The sequence below is a fragment of the Lemur catta genome, chromosome X (assembly GCF_020740605.2).
Source record: "Lemur catta isolate mLemCat1 chromosome X, mLemCat1.pri, whole genome shotgun sequence".
Classification (NCBI taxonomy): Eukaryota; Metazoa; Chordata; class Mammalia; order Primates; family Lemuridae; genus Lemur; species Lemur catta.
The window spans coordinates 54,986,502-55,005,320 of record NC_059155.1 but is presented as its reverse complement, the minus strand read 5'-3'; the positions used below and the strand labels follow the sequence as shown (position 1 = coordinate 55,005,320).

The window sequence follows — 18,819 nt, the reverse complement described above, 5'->3', positions numbered from 1 at the left end:
TCCTGGCTCTGGTAATTGTGTATTAGAACAGAGATTTTAGAGGTCAATCTGAGCTGTGCCTTATGCTATTTACTTTAACCGCATGGTTCCGTCTGGGCCCCGCTCCGTCAAGGCTCAGGCAGCGGCTCGGGCAGCATATCTTATGATCAGCTCTCAGCATATCTATTTGATCTTCTCTCAGCATATCTATTTGATCAGCTCTCACCTCTGGCGGCCTGTCTTTGTTGATCAGCTCTGGCATCCTGTGGCTTTGTCTTTCAAAACAGGTGAGAGCCATAACCAGATTGCTACTGACCATTGAGAGGCCCTCCTGAGGAGAGGCAACTTTTGATATGTGAACTAACGTTTACATTTTCCTTTAGGGTAAAGCCTTGCCAGACTTCTTAAATCATTTCTGTCTCTAAAAATATATGGGGCATTTCTATAAATCAATATTTCTTAGGCTCAACATATCATGAACTATCTAGCATAGTACATGGCATAGAACAGATATCAGCAAATACTTATTGGAGGAGTGATTGGATGCATCAATCAGGTCATGTCAAACAAAAAACAAAACAAAAATCAACAAAAACACATCCTCCAAAGCAGAATTGTACCAGTCAAATTCTGACCACTGTGCAAGAAAACCTGACCTAAAGGAGCTCTTAAAAGAGTCAAGTGTGGGATACAGGCAAGCTACAGAAAGACTAATACAACACAAGGGTGTGATTTTATGAGTTGAACAGATTGTTATGGGTGCTCTGAGAGAGCAACTGAATTTAACTGGGAGAATCAAAATAGGCTCCACAGAAGAGGGAACATTTAATTTCCTAGGGATTGGACATTTTTGTATGGTTTATACTTTAATGTTAATTTGTAATTTTAAATGTCACCCTTATCTTAATATAGTGTGTGGCAGAGTGAGTGCTCAATAAATGTTTGCTAAACAAATGAGCCAAAGTCAGGACATTCAAAAGGAAATACTAGCTCCATTTTTGGACCAGCACTGCTATTCAACTAGTCTTGAATGAATTATGAGACAGAGTGTATGGTCCAATGAGTCAGAGGAGTAATAGGCTCAGAAATGGGCCAGCAGAAAATAATAATAATAATTACTAAATCAACCAATATTTAGTGATGTTTATCATGTGTGATTTTTGGAATTATATAACTCCAGTGTGGATTTTCTCTGGGAAAACTATAGTGTTACTTATTTCCCAAGGAACTTCCTCAATCTCAATGACAATATAACATTTTTATTATTACTATTAGTAGTAGTTATATTATTATACATACTATATATGAGCATTATATATTCTATTATAATATATGCAGCACACTATAAGTTATGCACATGAAGAACATTTACTAAAGGCCTCTGATATTTTAGATACCTTGCTAGGAACTTTATATACATAGAATGTAGTGACAAAGAATACAAACTTGGAGGCTGACATCCTTTGTTCTAATCTAGGTTCCACTACTCCTTTTCTATGTGACTCTGGGCAATTGCTTTAACCTCTAGGGGATTTAGTTTGCTCATATCTAGAATGGGGATGATACTACCTACATCTCAAAAGGCAAGTAAAATAAGTAGAGAAAGCACATAAAAACACTCAGCAGGCACTCTTGGTTACCATTTGAAACTGAACCAATTACAGTATAATCCTTCCTTTAAGATTTGGTGAAGCTCTCCTTTCATCATGTATTAAATTCTCATACATACAAAGGTCTGTTTCTACCCTATTTTCCTATGTTTATTTCTCACACCAGTACCATACTGACTTAAATTTTAAATATGCTTTAATATTTTTGGTAGTCTCCCTTTTATTCCACATCTTTTAAGTAACATTTATAAATTTAGGCTATATATGAAAGTATATTACAAAAGTTCAAGTTCATTCTTATTTATAAAAATGTCAAAAAAGCAAAAAAGTGTAAAGAAAATGAAAAATAAAAAATGAAATAATTCATAATCTTACTATTCAGATAGAACCACTGTAAAGGTTGTTATGATTTTGGCTTCTTCCTAACATCTCAATTCTCAATTTTCTCTTTCATACTATATACAGGGCATTGTAACTTGCTTTTCTTTCTTTCTTTTTTATTCTTTTCTTTTGAGACAGAGTCTCACTCTGTCGCTTGGGCTAGATAGAGTGCAGTGGCATCATCAAAGCTCACCGTAACCTCAAACTCCTGGGCTCAAGCAATTCTCCTCCCTCAGCCTCCTGAGTAGCTGGGACTACAGGCACGTGCCACCATGCCCAGCTAATTTTTTCTATTTTGGGTAGCGACAAGGTCTCCCTCTTGCTCAGGCTCATCTCAAACTCCTGACCAACCTCAGCCTACCAGAGTGCTAGGATTATAGGTGTGAGCCACTGTGCCCAGCTCAAAAACATGATTTTTAATGACTGCATGTTCATTATGTGGATATATATTAATTTACTTAAACATTCCTATAATTTACTATTTATACTTTTTCTTTCATTATAAATAATACTACAAAGATAGTCACATATTAAATCTTGCCTATATCTGATCATTCATTCCCTTAGGATAGATTCCTATTAGTGGAATCATGAGGTCACAGGTTATGTCCATTTTGAAGGTCCTTAATACATATAGCAAAAGTGTTTTACAGACTAGTTTCCAGACCAGTTTCCAGACCCAATTTATACCCTATTTCCCAGAAGTATGTCAGCATGGATTGTTATTGTTAATATTTGATGATTTAATGGACAAAAATAAGTCCCTCATATTTAAATGTTTCTTTTTCTTTTTTTTTGAGATGGGATCTCACTCTGTTGCTTGGGCTAGAGTGCAGTGGCATCATCACAGCTCAAACTCCTTGTCTCAAGCAATCCTCCTGTCTCAGCCTCTCAAGTAGCTGGGACTACAGGCATGCACCACCATCCCCCACTAATTTTTCTATTTTTTTTGTAGAGATGGAGTCTTACTATGTTGTTCAGGCCGGTCTCAAACTCCTGGCCTGAAGCGATCCTCCCACCTCAGCTTCCCAGAGTGCTAGGATTACAAGCATGACCTATCATACGCCAGGCCTAAATTTGTTTCTTTGCTTGTTAAGGGTGAAGATACATATTTTTCCAAACACTCACTTACTTCTATGACTAGTCTATGTCTATCATAGACACATTAGTTAATTTGTCTGTTCTGTCTATACCTCTTTCTCAGATAATGTAAAGCCATATCTTTATAATACTGACAGCTATTTAGACAAGTGATGGACAGCCCAAGTCAAACCAATCCATGGCTTGCCAATCCACATTTTGAGAACGTGACTAAGAGATGCAGACACCAATCAAACACGTACGGAAAGAGCTATCTACGCAGGCCCATGAGACAGTGGGAAGTGTCTGTTTCTGCCTTTCCAGGACCATTCCCTATGTGTACCACTTTTTTTGTCCTTGCATGACTAGGAGACTACCTATTATATATTTAATATAAGATAACTAGAGTGGCCTCTGTTTCTTTTTTTTTTTTTTTTTGAGACAGAGTGTCACTTTGTTGCCCGGGCTAGAGTGAGTGCCGTGGCATCAGCCTAGCTCACAGCAACCTCAGACTCCTGGGCTTAAGCGATCCTACTGCCTCAGCCTCCCTAGTAGCTGGGACTACAGGCATGAGCCACCATGCCCGGCTAATTTTTTTTTTTTTGTATATATTTTTAGTTGGCCAGATAATTTCTTTCTATTTTTAGTAGAGACGGGGTCTCACTCTTGCTCAGGCTGGTCTCGAACTCCTGACCTCGAGCGATCCACCCGCCTCGGCCTCCCAGAGCTAGGATTACAGGCGTGAGCCACCGCGCCCGGCCAGGCCTCTGTTTCTTATAAGCAAATGGGTCTGAAGAGAATGTCATTTACCCATTTGGAGTTCTGGTAGCTAAGACTTTATGTATTGAGAACATTAACACAGTGTCCTAACTGTTGCAAATATTTCTCCACTTTGTGATTTTTTTTAAATTTTATGTATTTTGGCACAAAAATATAGTCAGTTATTGATCTTCACCTTTTTATTAATAATCTTCACTTTTTTGAGGTAGGGATGTCTTCATTTTTTTTAACACTACTCACTTTTAAAATAAACTTTTTATTTTGAAATAATTTTTTCTAATTTTATTTTATTTGTTTTTGAGACAGGGTCTCACTCTTGCTCAGGCTGGTCTCGAACTCCTGGTCTCAAGCAGTCCTCCCGCTTCAGCCTCCCAAAGTGCTAGAATTACCGGCGTGAGCCACCACGCCTGGCCTACTTAGAATAATTTTAGCATAGACAGAAACTTATCCTAAAAAGCTTTACTGAGGTCTAATTTACATACCATAAAATTCATCCATTATAAATCCATCACAATTCAATAATTTTTAGTAAATTCACAGAGTTGTACAACTATCATTACAATTGAGTTTTTAGAACATTTGCGCTGCTCCCGAAAGATCTCTCATGACCATGGGCAGTCATTTGCCATTCCCACCTAAAGCAATCACTAACCTACTTTTCTATCTCTATAGATTTGTCTGTTCTGGACATTTCATATAAATGGAATAATAAAATACATGGTCTTTTCTGTCTGGCTTCTTTCCTTAGCATAATTTTTGTTTTAATTAAACTTTTTACTTTGATATTATTGTAGACTCACATGCAGTTGTAAGGAAATAAAAGGGAGATCCCTTGAATACTTTACCAAGTTTTCCTAATGGCAATATCTTGCACAACTGTAGTACAATATCACAGCCAGGATACTGACATTGATCCAGTCAAGATATAGAACAGTCCCATCACTACGAGGATCCATCAAGTTACTTTTTTGGGGGGAGGCGGGGAGGAAGGAAAGAAACATTTTATTACTTTGCCAGCAAAGGAGGTGAATGTAGACTCCTGTCTGAAATGCCATCATCCTCCCAATAAGCAGAAATACAGCGTTTTTAATCCAGGGACCTCCACCCAGGACCTCCCTTTACCAGGTCAGAGTTGAGCCATCTCCTTTAACACAAATAACAAAAGACTTACCCTGCCCCTCCCAACCACTGGCCTGAAGCAAGGATGCAGGATTTAGTTCTCAAAAAGGAGTGCGGGATGTGTTAAAGAGACAGAAAATATTTTTGCTGTTTTTTTTTTTTTTCCAGGCCATTCCCTCTGTCACGTATTTCCCACTCTCACTATTTCCCTTCCATATCTATGGGAGAAAGGGTGACTACTCTGTTACTACATATCCCCCCTCCCCTGTCAATTTTACCCTTCCCTATCTACGGGAGGAGGGGTGACGTAGTCATGAGAGCTACTTCCCTCTGAGACATCAAGTTATCTTTTGTAATCACATCTATCTCCTTACCCCACTCCACTCACATTCCTAATCCCTCGCAACCACTAACTTGTTCTCCATTTCCATAATTTTGCTATTTTAACAATGTCATATAAATGGAATCACATAGTATATAATCTTTTAAGATTGGGTATTTTTTTTACTTAGTATAATTCCCACAAGATTCATTCATTTTTTTAATCAATAGTTTGCTGTTTTTTATTGCTGAGTAGAATTCCATGGTACGTACAACAGATGAACCATTCATCCACTGAAAAACATCTGGGTTGTTTCCAGTTTGGCACTATTAAGAATAAAGGTGCTATGAACCTTCATTAACAGGTTTCTGTGGGGACATAAATTTTGATTTCTCTGGTGTAAATGCCCAAGAGTACAATTGCTGGGTTGTATGATAGTTTTTAAAGAAACTGCTAAATTGTTTTCCAAAGTGGCTATACTATTTTACATTCCTATCACTAATGTATGAGTGATCCAGTTTCTCTACATATTCCCTAGCACTGGGTTTTATCACTGTTTCTTATATTTGCCATCCTGAAAGGTGTGTAGTGATAAGTCTTTGTGGTTTTAATTTGCATTTCCCTAATGGCTAATGATTTTCAACATCTTTTCATGCATTTATTTGCTGTTGTATATCCTTTTCAGTAAAATGTCTGTTTATGTCTTTTGCCCATTTTCTAATTGGATTATTGGGGCTTTTTCTTACTGTTGAGTTTTGACAGTTCCTTATATATTTTAGATACTAGTCCTTTGTTGGACATTTGGTTTTCAAACATTTTCTCCCAGTTTGTAGCTTATCTTCTTTACATGGGATTTTCTTTTTCTTTCTTTTTTTTTTTGAGACAGAGTCTCACTTTGTTGCCCGGGCTAGAGTGCCGTGGCGTCAGCCTAGCTCACAGCAACCTCAAACTCCTGGGCTCAAGCAATCCTCCTGCCTCAGCCTCCCGAGTAGCTGGGACCACAGGCATATGTCACCATGCCCGGCTAATTTTTTTCTATATATATTTTTAGTTGTCCAGATCATTTCTTTCTATTTTTTTCAGTAGAGACGGGGTCTCACTCTTGTTCAGGCCGGTCTCGAACTCCTGACCTCCAGCGATCCTCCCGCCTCGGCCTCCCAAAGTGCTAGGATTACAGGAGTGAGCCACTGCGCCCAGCCTTACATGGGGTTTTCAAGGGCAAATATTTTTAATTCTGATGAGGTCCAATTTATCATTTCCTATTTTATGCACTGAGTGTTTGGTGACAAGTCTAAGAACTCTTTGCCAAGCCCTAGATCTTGAAGATTTACTATGATTTTTTCCCCTGAAAAGTTGTATAGTTTTGTGTTTTGAGTTAATTTTCTGTATAAGGTGTGAGGTTTAGGTCAACGTTCATTTTTTTGCCTATAGATGTCCAATTGCTCCAGCACCATTTGTTGAGAAGGCTATCCTTTGTCTAATGAATTGTTTCTGCACCTTTGTCAAAAATCAGTTGAGCATTGGGAGGCTGAGGTGGGTGGATCATTTGAGCTCAGGAGTTCGAGACCAGCCTGAGCAAGAATGAGATCCGACCTCTACTAAAAATAGAAAGAAATTAGCTGGACAACTAAAAATATATAGAAAAAATTAGCCAGGCATGGTGGCGCATGCCTGTAGTCCCAGCTACTTGTGAGGCTGAGGCAAGAGGATCCCTTAAGCCCAGGAGTTTGAGGTTGCTGTGAGCTAGGCTGACGCCATGGCACTCTAGCCCGGGCAACAGAGTGAGACTCTGTCTCAAAAAAACAAACAAATAAACAAACAAAAAAACAGTTGAACATATTTGTGTAGTTCTATTTCTGGGTATTTTATTTTGTTCCACTGATCTATGTGTTTATTCCTTTCCTTAGCAAATATATCACTGTCTCGAATACTTTAGCTACATAGTAAGCCTCAATATTGGATAGAGTGATTCTTCCACTTTTTTTTTAGCTATTGTAAGAGTTTGTGCTTTTTGATATACAATAAGTTCGTCTAAAGCAAAAAGTCTTGCATTAAACCTTTAGATCAATTTGGAGAGAAATGACATCTTTACTATAGTGAATCTTCTAGTCCATAAACTCTCCATTTATTTAGGCCTTTTGGATTTCTTTCATCAACATTTAGCATGATTTTGAGGTTGATTCATGCTCTGGCCTATAAGAGTAGTTTGATTTTATTGTTGAATAATATTCCATTGATGGACATACCACATTATGTTTATCCATTTACCAATTGATAGATATTTGAGTTATTTCCATTTTTTGGCTATTATGATAATGCTTCTGTGAACATTCATGTACAAGTCTTTAACTTGTCTTGCATAGATACCTAGGACTGAAATAAATTGAGTCATATGATACATTTATGTTTAATCTTTTAAGTATATACCAAACTAATCTCTAAAGTAATTATGTCACTTCAAGTTCCCATCATCAGTATGAGAGAATTCCAGTCTTTCCACATCCTTGCCAACATCTGTTATTGTCTTTTTTATTATAATCATTCAAGCTGAGTGAAGTGGTATTTCATTGTGCTTTAAATTTGCATTTCCCTAATGATTACTGAAGTTGAACATTTTTTCATGTTTATGCTCCAACCCTGTATCTTCCTTGGTGAAATGTCTATTCACACCTTTTATTCATTTTTTAATTAGGCTGTTTGTTTTCTTATTATTGATTTGTAAGAGATTTATATATTTCTGGATACAAGTCCTTTATCAGATTTATAATTTGTAAATATTACTCCAGTCTGTGGCTTTTCTTTTTCAGTTTCTTAACGGTGGCTTTTGAAATACAAGAAAGTTTTATATTTTGATCAAATCACATATATATTTTCTAAGAAATCTTTGCCCAGCCCAAAGTTACTGAAAATTTTCTGTTTTCTTCTATAAGTTTTGTAGCTTTAACTATTACCTTTGGTCTATGATTCATTTTGAGTAATTATAGTGTGAAGGAAGGGTCTAAATTCATCACTCAACAATTGTCACTGATCATCATTCTCAATTCAATGACAATGGAGAATGGTCATCAGGGGTACATATGTTTATAATTATATCTTCCTGATGAATTGACCCCTTTATCACTGTAAAATGTTATTTGTCTATAGTAACATTACTTGTCTTAAAGTCTATTTTGTCTCATATTAGTACAACCATTACAATTTTCATATGGTTATTGTCTCATGGTATATATTTTCTCTCTTTTTTTTGAGACAGAGTCTTGCTCTGTCACCCTGCCTAAAGTGCAGTGGTGTCATCATAGTTCACTGCAACCTCAAACTCCTGGGCTCAAGCGATCCTCCTGCCTCAGCCCCCCAAGTAGCTGAGACCACAGGCACACACCACCACGCCTGGCTAATTTTTACTATTTTTTTTAGAGGAGGGGTCTCCATCTTACGATCTTACCCAGGTTGTTCTAGAACTCCTGACCTCAAGCGATCCTCCTACCTTGTCCTCCCAGAGTGCTAGGATTATAGGTGTGGGCCACCATCCCTAGCCCTCATATTATGTTTTTTCTATTCTTTTTATTTCAACCTATTTATGTTTTTGAGTCTAAAGTATATCTCTTGTAGACAGCATAGTCATGCTTTTTATCCAGTTTAGCAATCTCTTCCTTTTGACTGGAGTTTTCAATCCATTTATATTTGATGTGATTTTGAATATGGTTAGATTTAAAGGTCTCATACCTTTTTTGCTTGTTCCTCTTTTATTGTCTTCTTTTGTATTCAACAGATATTCTCTAGTGTAGTATTTTAATTCTTATGTTGGTTTTTTACTATATTTTAGTTATTTTCATAGTGGTTGCTCTGTGGATCATAATATACATTTTATCACACACTCCAAATTAATACTAATTTCAGTATATTTAAGTATGTAGAAACTTTGCTCCAATATAGTTCTCTTTATTCCTTCCATTGTGCTATTATTGTCACTTATAGCATACCTTTATTGTAAAACTAACATGCAATTTTATAATTATTGATTAATGCAGTGGTCTTTTAAATCACTTAAGTGAATAAATGAGAAAAAATATATTTATACTACTTCATATATATCTATGTAATTATCTTTATAGGTAGTCATTATTCTTTTGGTGTCATTTCCTTTCAGTTTGAAGGACATCAGTTAATACTTAAGGTGAACTGATAGCATTAAATTGTCTTAGTCTTTGGGTTATCTGGAAATCTATTTCACTTTTTTATAACTTTATTGAAATAAAATTAACATGCTATACAATTTATCTATTAAAAGTGTACAATTCAACATTTTTTAGTATATTCATGGGGTTGTATAACCATCACCACTATCTAATTCCACAACATTTAAATTACCTCCAAAGGAAATCCCCTATCCATTAGCAATCATTCTACATTTGCTCCTCCCCTAGGCCCCTAGCTACCAGTAATCACTATATCTACAGATTTCCTATTCTGAACAGTTCATATAAATAGAATCATATACCATATGGCCTTTTGTGACTAGTGCCTTTCACTTAACCTAATGTTGTCAAGGTTCATCCATGCTGTAGCATGAATCACTAGTGAACTCCTGTTTATAACTGAAGATATTCTGTTGTATAGTCTGGGCATCGTGGCTCATCCCTGTAATCCTAGCACTTTGGGAGGCTGAGGTAGGAGGATTGCTTGAGGCCAGGAGTTGGAGACCAGCCTGGGTAATATACCTAGACCCTGTTTCTACAAAAAAATTTCTATTGTATGGATATACAATATTTTGTTTACCCATTCACCAGTTGATGGACACTAAGTTTGTTTCCACTTTTTTGACTATTATCAATAATTTTATATTAACATTTACGAACATATTTTTTGTGTGGGCATGTGTCATTTTATGTTCCCACCAGCAATGTATGAGGGTTCCAATTTCTCCATATCCCCTTCAATACTGATTTGCATTTCCCTAATGACTAATGACATTGATCATCTTTTCATTTGCCTGTTGGACATTTGCATATCTTCTCTGGAGAAATGTGTATTCAAATCTTTTGCCCATTTAAAAAATTGACTTAATGTTTGTCTTTTATTGCTTGAGTTGTAAGGATACTTTATATATTCTGGATACTTAGCTCTTAACAGATATATGATGCAAAAATATTTTCTCCCATTCTGTGGGTTGTGTTTTCACTTTATTTGTGGCATTGTTTCTGGCATACAAACTTTAAATTTTGTTCTACTCTAACCTATTTTTCTTTTTGTCAACTTAAGCTTCTGGCATCATATTGAAGAAATCATTGCCTAATCTGATGGCACACGAGTTATACCTGTTGTCTTCTAAGAGTTTTATATGTTTAGCTCTTATATTTATATCTGATATATTTTGAGTTCATTTTTGTATATGGAATGAGGTAGAGGTTTAACTTCATTCTTTTACATGTGGATATCCAGTTGTCCCAGAACCATTTGTTGTAAAGCCTATCTTTCGTCCATTGAATTGTCTTGGTACCCTTGCCAAAACTCAATTGACCATAAATGGCAGTTTATTTCTGGACACTCAAATATATTCCATTAATTTATACCTGTATCCTTATTCCAGTACCCCATGGTCTTGATTACTGTAGCTTTGTAGTAAATTTTGAAACTGTACAGTGTGAATCTGTAACTTTTTTCTTTTTTCAACATTATTTTGGCTATTTTAGGTCTGTATTAGTCCATTTCCTATTACTTAGAATACCTGAAAACTGGGTAATTTATAAAGAAAAGGGGCCGGGCGCAGTGGCTCATGCCTGTAATCCTAGCACTCTGGGAGGCCGAGGCGGGCAGATTGTTTGAGCTCAGGAGTTCGAGACCAGCCTGAGCAAGAGCGAGACCCCCGTCTCTACTAAAAATAGAAAGAAATTATCTGGCCAACTAAAAATATATATAGAAAAAATTAGCCGGGCATGGTGGTGCATGCCTGTAGTCCTAGCTACTCGGGAGGCTGAGGCAGTAGGATTGCTTAAGCCCAGGAGTTTGAGGTTGCTGTGAGCTAGGCTGATGCCACGGCACTCACTCTAGCTGGGTAACAGAGCGAGACTCTGTCTCAAAAAAAAAAAAAAGAAAGAAAAGGAACTTATTTCTTACAGTTATGGAGGCTGAGAAGTCCAAGGTTGAGGGGCTGCATCTGGTGAGAGCCTTCTTGCTGGTTACATGGTGATTGTGCTCACATACCATCTCAGGTCTCTCTTCTTCTTATAAAGCCACTAGTTCCCCTCCCATAACTCATTAATTCATTAACCCATTAATCCATGAATGGATTAATCCATTCATTAGGGCAGAACCCTCATGATCCAAGCACCTCTTAGGGGCCTCACCTGCCAATACTGCCACACCGGGAATTAAGTTTCAATATGAGTTTTAGAGGGGACATTGAAACTACAGCAAGGTTCCTTACATTTACACATTAATTTTAGCATCAGTTTGTTAATTTCTACAAAGACAACAGCTGGGATTTTAGATTCCATTGCATATATAGATCAATTTAGGGAGTACTGCCATCTTAATAATATTTTACCTTATTCATGAACATGGGGTGCCTTCTATTTATTTAAATTCTATAATTTCTTTCAACAGTGTTTCGTATTTTCAGTGTACAAGTCTTGTACTTCTTTTGTTAAATTATACCTAAGTATTTCATTTAGATGTTATCATAAAAGGATTGTTTTCTTAATTTTATTTTTGAAATAATAATCACTAGTGTACTAAAATACAATTGATATTTGTAGTTGATCTTATATCCTGTGATCTGCAGAGCATGCCTGGCTGTAGAGTGGCCTAAGGTGCCATCATTGAAGTCCTTCATGATGATGGCTTTGTCTCCGGGCTAGCATTTGGCCAGGACCAGCTCCGCCTTCCCAGATTTCATGAACTTGCCCATTTTGACAATAACCACCAGGGCCTATATCAGAAAAGTTCCTTTTTCTTTTCTTTTTTTTAATTTAAGGGGTAGAGGGTTGTGAGGAGGAGTATTCAGTTGCCTTGTTTTGTTGTTCTTTTTTGTTGTTCTTGTTGAGACAGACTCTCATTCTGATGCCCTGGGTAGAGTACAGTGGCATCATTGCAGCCCATTACAATCTCTAACTCATGGGCTCTAAGTGATCCTTCTGCCTCAGCCTCCCGAGTAGCTGGGACTACAGGCGCATGCCTCAATGGCTGGCTGGTATTTTTTCTTTCTTTCTTTTTGGTAGGGACAGGCGTCTCATTCTTGCTCAGGTTAGTCGTGAACTCCTGAGCTCAAACGATCCTCCTGCCTCTGCCTGCCACAGTGCTAGGATTACAGGCGTGAACCACCTCAACAGCCAAGCTCCTTTTTCTTGACTTATCATGCTGGTTAGAACTTCTACTACAATGTTGAAAAGAAGGGGTAAGTGTGAATATCCTTGCCTTGTTCCCATTATTGAGGGAAAAGTCTTTTACCACTATGTAGGATGTTTTTATATGTTGCTTTATTTAGTTTGCTACTATTTTGTTGAGTTTTACATCTACATTCATAAGACTATTGTTCTATAATTTTCTTATCTTGCAATGTCTTTGTCTAGTTTTGATCTCAAGGTAATATTTGCCTCATAGAATAAGTTGGGAAGTGTTCCTTTCTCTTATTTTTTAAAACAATATGTGAAAGATTGGCTTTAATTCTTCATTAAATGTTTGGTAGACTTAATCAGCAAAGCCATCTGGGCCTGGGCTTTACTTTTTGGGAATTTTTAAATTATGAATTTGAGCCCTTTACTTGTTATATGTCCTCTCAGATTTTCTATTAATCTTTCTTCTTGAGTTAGTGTTGAAAATCTGTAACATTCTAGGAATTGGTCAATTTCATCTATGTTATCTAATTTGTTGGCATATAATTGTTCATAGTATTCCTTTATACTCTTGGTTATTTCTCTAAAGTCAATAGTAATGCCTCCTTTTTCATTCCTGATATTAGTAATTTGAGTCTTTTCTCTTTTTTCCTTGGTCACTCTAGCTAAATAAAGGCTTATCAATTTTTTGGATTTAAAAAAAAATTTTGGTTTTGTTTAATTTTATCTATTCTCTATTATTTATTTCATTTATATCCAATATACTCTTTATTATTTCCTTCATTTAGATTTCTTTGGGTTTAATTTAGTCTTCTTTTTTCTAGTTTCTTAAGGTAGAAGATTAGGTTACTGATTTGAGATCTTTCTTCTTTTATAAGTGATCATAAATTTCTCTCTTAGTATTGCTTTAGCTACATCTCATAAATTTTATGTTGTTTTAATTCAAGGTATTTTCTAATTTCCCTTGTGATTTCTCCTTTGACCCATTAGTTATATACGAGTGTTCTGTTTAATTTTTGTATATTTGTGAATTTTCCAAATTTCCTTTGGTTAATGATTTCTAATTTCATTTCATTGTTGTAAGAGGTGATATTTCATGATTTTAATACTTTTAAATTCAGTAAGTCTTGCTTTATGGCCTAACATATGGTCTATCATGCAGAATGTTTCATATGCACTTGAAAAGAATACATTCTGCTGCTGTTAGGAGTATTCTATACATGTCTGCTAGATCTAGTTGGTTTATAGTATAGCTCAGGTCTTTTATTTTCTTGTTGATCTTCTACATATTTGTTCTATCCATTTTTGAAAGCGGGGTATTGAAATCTCCAATTATCATTGTTGAATTATCTATTTCTCCTTTCATTTCTGTCAGTTTTCATTTCATCTATTTTGGGGCCCTGTTAAGTACATATATTTATAATTGTTATCCTCCTGATAAATTTTGTCGTTATAAGATATTCCTTTTAGTTTCTAATAACATTTTTATTGTCTTACTGTTTATTTTGTCTGATATTACTATTGTTATCCAGCTCTCTTATGGTTGTTTGTATGTATATCTTTTTATACGTAATCTTTGTGAGTCACTGCTCTTTGAGTCTGTTTCCTCATTTGTGAGTGGAGATAAATGATACCTACTTTTCAGCATGTTATGAAGATCGAAAGCATCGCACACAAAGGGCTGACTTAGCACCCTGCCAGGTACATATATGTACTATTATAGTAGCTCTTGTTGATGATTTTATAAACAATGGGTTACTGATTTATATAGGGCAATTTCACCCTACACTAAATGACTCCAAATATTGCCTCTTTTTTTTTGAGTCTTTTAAAAAAGCAATCTTTTGGCCGGGTGCAGTAGCTCACACCTGTAATCCCAGAACATTAGGGAGGGCAAGGCGGGAGGATCACTTGAGGCCAGGAGTTCAAGACTAGCCTGGGCAACATAGCCAGACTCCATCTCTAAAAAAAAAAAATTACTCAGCTGTGATGGTGTTTGCCTATAGTCCAAGCTACCAGGGAGGCTGAGGCAGGAGGATGGCTTGAGCCCAGGAGTTTAAGGCTGCAGTGAGCTGTGATTGAACCACTGCACTCCAGCCTGGATGAACGTGAGACCTTGTCTCTAAAATAAATATAAATAAATAAATAAATTTAAAAAGAAGTAATCCTTCATAAGATATTTGGATACCAGAAAAAGAAAGTAGTCTTTCTTTTTTTTTCTTTTTTTTTTTGAGACAGAGTTTCGCTCTGTTGCCCGGGCTAGAGTGAGTGCCGTGGCGTCAGCCTAGCTCACAGCAACCTCAAACTCCTGGGCTTAAGCGATCCTACTGCCTCAGCCTCCTGAGTAGCTGGGACTACAGGCATGCACCACCATGCCTGGCTAATTTTTTGTACATATATTTTTAGTTGTCCAGATAATTTCTCTCTATTTTTAGTAGAGACGGGGGTCTCACTGTTGCCCAGGCTGGTCTCTGAACTCCTGACCTCTAGTGATCCACCCGCCTCGGCCTCCCAGAGTGCTAGGATTAAAGGCGTGAGCCACCGCGCCCGGCCGAAAGAAGTCTTTCTATCCTTTCCCCTGTATTCAGGCAGTAGGTTAGTTATCACTTATCACTGCTGTCAGTGGGGCTAGTTCTAAGAGTAGCTCCTACTCCCTGTCTTACTTCCCTTACAATTTACTGCTTCTGATCTGTTGTACACTAGAAAACCAGATGGCCAAACTGTCAGAAATGTGTCTAAATTATGAATAAATACACCAGGCATGGTAGCTCAGGCCTGTAATCCTAGCACTTTGGGAGGCTGAGGCAGGAGGATTGCTTGAGGCCAGGAGTTTGAGACCAGGCTGGGCAACATAATGAGACCCCCATCTCTACAAAATAATAAAAAAAAATTTAAACAACAAAAAATTAATAATAAGTAGGTAGAGCAGGAGGCTAAGAGATTCTCTTTGGGGAAATATATAGAACCTATTAGACTATTAGAGCATAGTCTTTGTGATAGTTATTACAACAGCTGTTCATAAGCCATTTTCAGTGACTTTTTTTTTAAATTTCAGCTTATTATGGGGGTACAAAAGTTCAGGTTATATATATTGCCATGTACCGTCCATCCCCCCGAGTCAGAGCTTCAAGCGTATGCATTCCCTCAGACAGTGTGCACTGCACTCATCATGTAGTTATACCCCCATCCCCTCCCCCCACCCCCGTCTCCCTTAGTCAGCACATTCAAGCGTGACCATTACCCAGAGCACCAAATAAATGTGAAAATGAGCAATTACTATATATTTTAGAAAGAAGATAAACAAAATATGCAATTCCAGAGTTAATGTGGGACAATGTAGAGCTGTAGCCCAGGAACATGTCAGGAAGTAGGAAGAATAAATCCTTTTACCTATAATTAGTAGAAGAAATTGAGGAGTTTAGACTTCTAGTACTTAATAGGCTAAAAAAGTTCAATGTTCCTACCCAGTATTTACTTGATATTGCTGGGCAATGAAGTATTTAATTCTAGATTTCCAACCAGATTTTATACTATGTAACTTTTGAACAATTATTATTATTGGGAAAACTTCATAAGTCACTGATTTTAATGTCAAGTATTTAGAGAATTAACATATATTGAGCATCTATTATGTGGTAGGGCCTGTGCATGCATTTTTCAATGTTCAAACAGCTCTGAGAAGAATTATTATACCCATTTATAGTGAGAAAACAGATGCTCAGAAAAGCTAAAGTGATTTATCCAAGCTGAAAAATGCCAGAACCAAAATTCAAACTAAGGTCTTCCCAGTTTCAAAGCTTAGTGCTTGGCTGGGGGCAGCTCATGCCTGTAGTCCTAGCCCTCTCAGAGGCCGAGGCGGGTGGATTGCTGGAGCTCAGGAGTTTGAGACCAGCCTGAGGAACAGTGAGACCCCATGTCTACTAAAAAATAGAAAAATTAGCTGGGCATGGTGGTGCGCACCTGTAGTCCCAGCTACTCAGGAGGCTGAGGCAGGAGGATCGCTTGAGCCCAGGAGTTTGAGGTTGCTGTGAGCTAGGCTGACGCCATGGTACTCTAGCCGGGGCAAAACAAACAAACAAATAAAAACACCTTAGTGCTCTATAACTCTCTGGTGACTCGCAGGGCCTGACCTCCCCTTTAAACATCAGCAAATAAACAATGAGAAAGTATAATAGAAACAAGTATCATCCATAATCACAACAATATATATCAAATGCCTAGTATTTAATTTTAAATGCAGGAGACCTGTATACAAAACAATTAACTCTACTAAGACATAAAGGAAGACTTGAGCAAATGGGAAAGGTAAATTATTATCTTTGGATGGGGAGACTGAACATTATAAAGATGTCAATGTTCCCCAAATTAATCTATAAACTTAATTCAATGACAAAAATAATCCCAACAAGATTTTGTAGACTGATTCCAAATTATATATGGAAGAATAAAGATTCATAAGGTACAGAAATAGCTAGTACAATTCTAAAAGAAGAAAAGCAAAGAGCAAAGATTTTCTCCACCTGATATTAAGGCAAATTGTAAACCATTAATAATTGAAATGATGTGATATTGATGATGGATCAAATAGGCAATGGAACAAAATAGAATCCAGGAATGAACTCATGTATATATAGGAAGTTGATACATAGGAAAGGTGGTAATACAAATCAGTGAGGAAAGAAGAGATCATGTAATAAATGGAGCTGGGAAAGTGGCTTAGCATGTATAGAAAAGAAAGTTATATCCTTTCTCACACCATGTAAAAAATAAATACCCACTATATTAAAGACCTGAAATGGAAGACAACCCTATAAAACCATAAGAAAATGTAGAAAAATATCTTTATGACCCAGGAGTAAGGGATAATTTATTTTAAAAGACATCAAAGCATACACCATAAAGGTATTTAAGGGTTGGACAAAACCAAAATAAATACCTCTTTTTGAAGGGAGAAGTATGCTGATATCTACAATTTCCTCAGAAAAGCATTAAAAAGAATGAATAGATGACTAGAGATGAATACACAGTTGGTTATATAGAATAAGGCAAGTATAGCAAAATATTAATTGCAGAATCTTGGTGGTGGTTATATGAATGTTCACTGTACTAGCCTTCTAATTCTTCTGTATATGTGAAATTATAATAATAAAAGGTTGGTAAAAATGAAATACTTCTGTTCAACAAAGGATACTGTACATAAAGTTTAAACAAATTGTGGCTAACTGGAAAAGATATTTGATACACAGACACATGCACATACATACAAATATAAAAAAGATATCTCTTATATATGTGTCTTGTGTATACACACACATGTGATAAGAAACTTCTGTAATTAGCAAGAAAAAGACAAGTAACATAATAGCCAATTTGAAAGATAAATAAGCACTTCAGAGAATGAGAAAACTCAAATGGCTAATAAGCATAAAAACAGAAGACTAACCTCATCTGTAAGCAAATAAGTGCAAATTAAAACACACTACTTGAAATCCACTGGATTGGTAAAAATTAAGAAGTTGTATAATATTAGCACTGGCAATAATATGAACGAATAGAAACACTTATGCATTGTTCATAGAAATATAAATTAGTACAGCTATAACCTAGAGCAATTTGGCAATATCTAGTGAAAAATCTACACGCATATTTTACAGGATCCAGGAATTCTACTCCTGGGCTTCAGATAAACTGACAAAGGAACACAGAGAGACAGAAACATCTATGAAGATATTCCCTACAGCACTGTTTGTAATATCAAAGTACTGGAAATAACTATCCATCAATCAATAAATAAAATACTGTGATATTAGTATTTGACGAAACATAATCTAGCAGTCAAAAGGAATGAACCATATATCAATATTGATAGATCTCAAAAATAACATTGAGTGAAAAAAAGTAAGAAACAAAGTGAGGTATACAGCACAATACCTTTCATGTCAAAAAAGGAAAAAATATCTACACATACAAAAAATAGTAGAGACTGTGCATGGGTGCACATGTCTAAATAAATACATGGAAGATGGCCTGGAAGGATACACATCAAATACCTAAGAGTGGATGACTATGGGTGGAAAGAAGGGAACTGGATCAGGAATGAGGAGTGAAGTAGACAAAAACTAAAGTAAAACCAAACATAAAAGATCAAAACTGAGGAAACTATCCTAACAATCATTTTCAGTGTTTCTGAAGTCTCAAATGAACATAAAACAAAAGT

General features: G+C 36.4%; 1 protein-coding gene across 2 annotated transcripts in view; it reads right to left on the bottom strand.

Annotated features, from left to right (window-relative positions):
- Nucleotides 1-18,819, bottom strand: part of FAM120C (family with sequence similarity 120C) — a 91,447-nt gene that overhangs the window by 12,761 nt on the left and 59,867 nt on the right. The gene's annotated exons all lie outside the window — the stretch shown is intronic.